The sequence below is a fragment of the Spermophilus citellus genome, assembly GCF_964194105.1.
Source record: "Spermophilus citellus genome assembly, chromosome: 5".
NCBI lineage: Eukaryota > Metazoa > Chordata > Mammalia > Rodentia > Sciuridae > Spermophilus > Spermophilus citellus.
The window spans coordinates 59845375-59851374 of record NC_138186.1 but is presented as its reverse complement, the minus strand read 5'-3'; positions in this window follow the sequence as shown (position 1 = coordinate 59851374).

Sequence of the window (6000 nt, the reverse complement as noted above, 5' to 3'; positions counted from 1 at the left end):
GGATGGGGTTTCATTCCAAGGACCCTCTCAGGGTGCTCTGACCCAGTGGAGCTGACACTCCCGGAGGAAAGTAAAGCGAGACTGCCGGATTGAGGACCAGGGTCCTGGGTGAGGGTGGGCAGGGACCCCAGGAGGGATAGAATCTGACTTATATGGGAGGATACTTTGATGGGGACAGTGGATAACCATTTGACACCATCCCTGGATTCTGTATCTCTGATCATCCAGTGATCACCTAATGGGGGCTGTGTTAGTCAGCTTTTTGTTGCTGTGACCAAAGTAACTGACACCCACACTTGGACAATAAAGGTTTATTTAGGTTCATGGTGTCAGAGGTTTCACTCCACGGTTGGCCAACGCCAGGGCATACACTTCATGGCAGAAGGACATGGCGGAGTAAAATTATTCACCCCGTGGCATCTGGGAAGCAGAGGAACAGGTGGGAGAAGGGGCCAGGGGCAAGACATAGTCCCCAGGGCTGTGCTTCCATGATGTCCCACCTGTCTATAGTTTCTACCACTTTCCAGTGGCCCATTAAGCTATCAATGGATCAATCCACTGATGCGGTCAGAACCTCATGATCAAATCATTTTCCCAAAGCTCCACCTCTGAACACTGCTGTACTGGGGACCAAGTCTTAGACACATGAGTTTTGCCGGGGGACGTTCTAAAGCCAAACTGTAACAGTGTCTTTGTGTCCTCTCAGATGCTGGGCATTGCCAAGGGTTACGGCAATACTGATCACATGTAGAAGGCTCCCGACCTGACTCCTGTTCTGAGCATTTCATGTGCCCAGTATCATCATCACGCCTTCCCAGTGGCCCCCTTTGATCTTCTGTTGACTCCACTGGTTTTTGCCCTGTGTGACAGACAGACGTGGGGACCAAAACTCAAGAGGGGTGGGGTCACTTGCCTAAGGTCTTCGGCTGGGAAATGGAGGGGCCTAAGTGCTCTGCAGTCATAGGGAGATGCTGCTGGAGGGGAGGCTGTGGAAACAAGGAGACAACAGAAGGAGCCCCAGGAAGAGAGACACCAGGAACCTGAGCAACTGAACGGGCATCTCACCCTCGGAGCCTGGCTGGGGCATGTGTGAACTGGCTGCTCCGAGAGGCCAGCCTGCCTGCGTGGGAGGGTGTTGAAAGACTGGGGCGGGGGAGGCTGTGTGCTGGCAGTGAGGGGGCAGCGTGGGAAAGGTGAGGACAAGGGCCCGGAAGGGTTATCATGCCCCCTCACCAGCAGGGCGTGGTGGCCATGTGGGTGTGAGGAAGGAGGGGAGGTGGCTGGGGACATACTGGTTGTGGTCTGCAGGAGAGGGGATGTGCCCCTTCTGTATTATAGGGTTTGCTGCCCAGGACAGAGTCACTCTGATCTCCATTGTCTCTGGGTTTTGAATACACTTCTGTCCCTCGGTGCCACACGAGGTTGTACTGATTAAATTACATGTCCAGTGACTCTAGAAAATGTGTCATTTGGGAGAGCAGGAAATATCTTTTTGCATTTCTAGTGTTTAGTGCAATGTCAGCACTTGAGAATATTGCTTGAACTTAGCTGTATTGCTTTTGTCCTGTGAGTTCTTCAAGGGACAGAAGTGTCCAGCGTGGGGCTGGGGCTGTGGCTCAGTGGTAGAGCCCTCGTTTAGCACATGGGAGGCCCTGGGTTCAATCCTCAGCACCACATATAAATAAATAAAATAAACATATTGTGTCCAACTACAACTAAAAAATAAATATTAAAAAAAAGAAGTGTCCAGCATGGGCTAAGCCCAGTGATGTCCACCTGTAATCCCAGCAGCTTGGGAGGCTGAGGCAGGAGGATCATGAGTTCAAAGGTAGCCTCAGCAACTTAGTGAGACCCTGTCTCTAAATAAAATACAAAAAAGGGTTGGGGATGTGGTTCAGTGGGTAAGCACCCCTGGGTTCAATCACTGGTTAAAAAAGAGAAGTGCTTGGCATGGAGCAATGATCAAATTTGAAATTTGTTCCAGCACCCTGGAGACTCCTCAGGGGAGGGCCAGGGCTAGTGCCTCTCCGAAAATCACCCATTCATTCGCTCACGCACCAGGACATACAGTCACATGCCTTCTCACCCACACGCCTGAGCACACAGCACACACACACACACACACATACTGCTTTTGTCAGAGCTGCTCCCCAGGCCTGGGCAAGGCAGGCCTGGCCTGCAGCCTCCTGGTGACAAAGCTGTTGCACAACTTCGAGGGCCAGGGCCAGGAATCTGTTTGGTGTCATTGCTCCTAATTTGTCCAGGACAGACTTAGGCTCAGAACTCAAGGGGGCTGCAGATGCCCTTGAGAAAGTCCCCTTGCCTAAAGCACTTGGCTGGGAGGGACAGACTGCAGGCGTGCCTAGACTGGGCGTGGAGCACAAGGGGTTTCACTTACTCTCCACCTGGGCAGGTATTACCTGCCTCCCTTTGTAATGAGGTTCAGGTGTTAATTAGTTGCCCCAAACCACCTGGTGAGGGGCGGAGCCAGGCTCTGGAATAGGGACTGACCCCCAAGGTCCTCTTTTTCAGCACTAGATGGAGCCGGGGCTGGCAAAGTGAGGGAGAGAGGGGCTTCGTGCTTCCACTGGTCCTTTTGAGCCTGAAACATGGCGCTGCTGGGACATAAAGTTACAAAAGCTGATGCAAGTCAGCACTTCTCAGCTCTTCTGGGGCTCTTTGAAAGCCTGGAGCTCAGTAAGGAGAGGGACGCTCTCCCCAGTGTGTGCATGGAGGTAACTTTGGGTACAATTTTAGAAGTGGGAGCCCCCAAGGCTTCCAGTGATTCCCAGGTGTAGAACCCCCTTGAGAGTTAGCAAGGGGTTTATTAGCAAGGTCACGGATGATGTCATCTGTATGAAACAAGGTAAATAAGCCAGGTAAATAAGCCAAGCCCACCATGGCACGGGATACTGCATAGCAGTCCTGAGCAGGCGCCATGCGAGTAGACATGGATGTAGGTCTCAAAAGACATGTGGCTGAGTGGGAGAAGGCACATGGAAGGGTAAGGCACACATCACTCACGTCAAATAAAGTAAAAGCACTCAACCATATTACTTATTTCCTACGGATGTAGAAAATTCTATGTAAATGCACACAAAAGCCCTGGAACGACACTCAAGACTGCCAATAGCAGAGGTTCCTTTGGTGGAGGGAGGAGGTCCCAGTCCAGGGGAGACAGCCCTATCTATAGTACTTAATTCTTAAATAAGGAGAATGCATCCCTTTATTATTTACATACTTAAAACTAACTTTGCAAAATAGAGCATGCACTGGGCCATCTGTAGGGGACAATTCGCTTTCATAGCCGTGTCACTGGGAGGCTGTGGTGCTGTACTTCCTGTAATCCCAGTGACTTGGAAGACTGAAGCAGGAAGATGGCAAGTTTAAGAGTTCAAGGCTAGCCTGGGCAACTTACTGAGACCCTCTCCCCAAATAAATAATTAAAAGTATTGTGGATGCAGCTCAGTGGTAAAGCAACACACACACACACACACACACACACACACACACACACACACTCACACACACACACACACTCACACACACACACAAATGTATATGGAATGCACTCTGGGTATATGGGAAGAGGAGAGACAAGAAGAGGGATTTTGAAGGAGGTGGTATAGGGTAGGAGAAAATCTTCCTATTATACAAGCCTAGATTCCAATTCTGACCTTTACAATGACCTGTCAATAACCTTGGGCAAGTCTCTTAACCTTCTGAGCCTCAGCCCACTTGTTTGTGAAATGGAGATGGTTATGCCTGTCTTCCAGGGCTCTTGTGAGGATGTGGGGTAAGATAAAGATCTAGTACACAGTAGGTACTTAATGCATCATAGGTTTTATTGTTCTTTCAACTTTTAGCCAAAAAAAATATTCAAGCTCTCATGAAGTGACAGTTGGGTTAAGGACTTTGGGACTATCTGGTTACATCTGAGAAGACTTCCTGGAGGAGGAGAAGTTGGAACTGCTCATTCTTTACGGAAAGTGAGGCCATGGTAAGTCAGATAGGCTGTGTGCAGAGGCCAGAGAGGGAGCTCCTGGGTGGCTCACTTCCATGTTGTAGATGAAGAGACTGGGAGAGTCTCGTAACCTGCCCCCATACACAGCTGGGATCACAGAGCTAATCACTTGGAAAGAGCTGGGCCGAGGAAGAGCCATGAGAAAATGCAGAGAACCAGGGTAGTCCAGCGGGAGGGGAAAGGGCCAAATGTGCTTTGTAGTCAGAAAGTCTGCTGAAGAGGGGCATGCTGGGAGTTAATGGCCAGCCGCTCCCTTGATGAGTGCAGGCCCAGGGGAGGGTGCAGGGCCTGAGGTCTTACAATCGAAAGATGCTCATGACATCTTGGCCAGCAGCTCTTCATCTCCCTAGGGTTCCAAGCTGAGAGGATTTGGTCCGGCCCTCACTCAGGAAGGGATGGCCCGCTGAGCAGTTCTGGGAGATTGGGGAGAATTAAGGGGGTGGAGAGCTGGCTGGCGGTACTGTGTCAAATGAAGTCAGCACGTACCCTGCCACCCGGCAGTTTCCGCACTCTCTCTTTTCAGGCAGGGCCATAGGGATCTTGTGAGGATGCTCACAGCTGTAGGAGTGTGGGAGGGAACCTGGGTGCCCCTCACTCTCAAATTGGGTAAGTAAGTGAGGAGTGCTCACCAAGGACTAAACCTGTCCACATCAATATGGATGGGTTTTAAAATATGGTGCTGAGTGAGAATAAGAAATATCTAAGGTACCAAGTATGAAACTAAAAAATACATGTTCTGGATTTGCAAGAGCACATGCAGATGGTTGGCTACGGGGCGGCGGGTGAGGGAGTGGGATAAAAGTGAGATAAATACAGCTGAGTATGGTGGTGTCCACACCTGCAATTCCAGCCACTCAGGAGGCTGAGGCAGGAGGATTCCAAGTTCAAGGCCAGCCTGGGCAACTTAGAGACCTTGTATCAAAAAAAAAAAAAAAAATATGAAGGGTTAATGATACAGCTTAATTGTAGAACATCCCTGGGTTCCATCCCCAATACCAAAAGGAGAGAGGAAGAGAAAGAGAGGAAGAGAAATATAAAGGGTGGGTGGTGAAACCCAGTCCTTCTGCCATGGGAAGGGAAGCCGAGGGCAAACCCATATTTCTGTGCACATTACGCCATCTAGTGGACAAGAGATGAAGGCTCCCAGCTGCCCCATCCCAAGTGGTGTGCAAAGTTAGCATGGGGTAGGAGCTGCCTAGCCTGAGCCCCTGGAGCAGAGGTGAGGTGTGACAGCTGACCAAGGTCAACTGGGGCTCAGCAATCTGCTGTGGTCTGGCTTTTGGGGACAGCAGCCATCTCTGGTGCAGGGTGGGGAGGGTCCTGACAGGTTTGCCTGTCCCTACTCCCCAGAGGGCCTGCTAACTTTAGGGGCCACTCCTCACCACCCCTTGTGGCAGGCAGGCAGGTGGTTCCTGGGTTTCAGATGCCCAATCCCCACACGCGGCCCTTGATCTTGGCAGGAAATGGAGCATCTGGCAGGACCTTTGTGAAAGCAAAAGGACAGGGAAGAGTCAGGGATGGAGATGCTCAGAGTTCTGAGAGCGCAAAGACTGACCCGGATATAGCACAGAGGAGAGTCGGCAAACAAGGACCCTGCAGCAGACTGCCATGGACTAGTCCCTCATGCCTCAGTTTCCCTTCCTTGGAATGCAGCAGTGCCTTTCTTATGAGGATGTTGTGAATGGAAAGAAAGCACATACCACAGGCCCCTTCCAGGTGAGGACTAGCTGGCTGCTCTCTGAGGGTTTCCCCACCCCTGTGAAGCCGACTCTCTGCCAGAGAGTGGGGGCTGTGGGCTCTGGGGAGAGCGACGGGGCCTGGGACTGTGGAGCCTGGAGAGGAAGCCCTGTGCCGCCGGGTGCAGTGGCGCATGCCTGTAATCCCAGAGGCTCACAAGCCTGAGGCAGGAGGATCCTGAGTTCAAAGCCAGCCTCAGCAACTTAGTGAGGCTCTAAGCAACTCAGTGAGACCCTGTC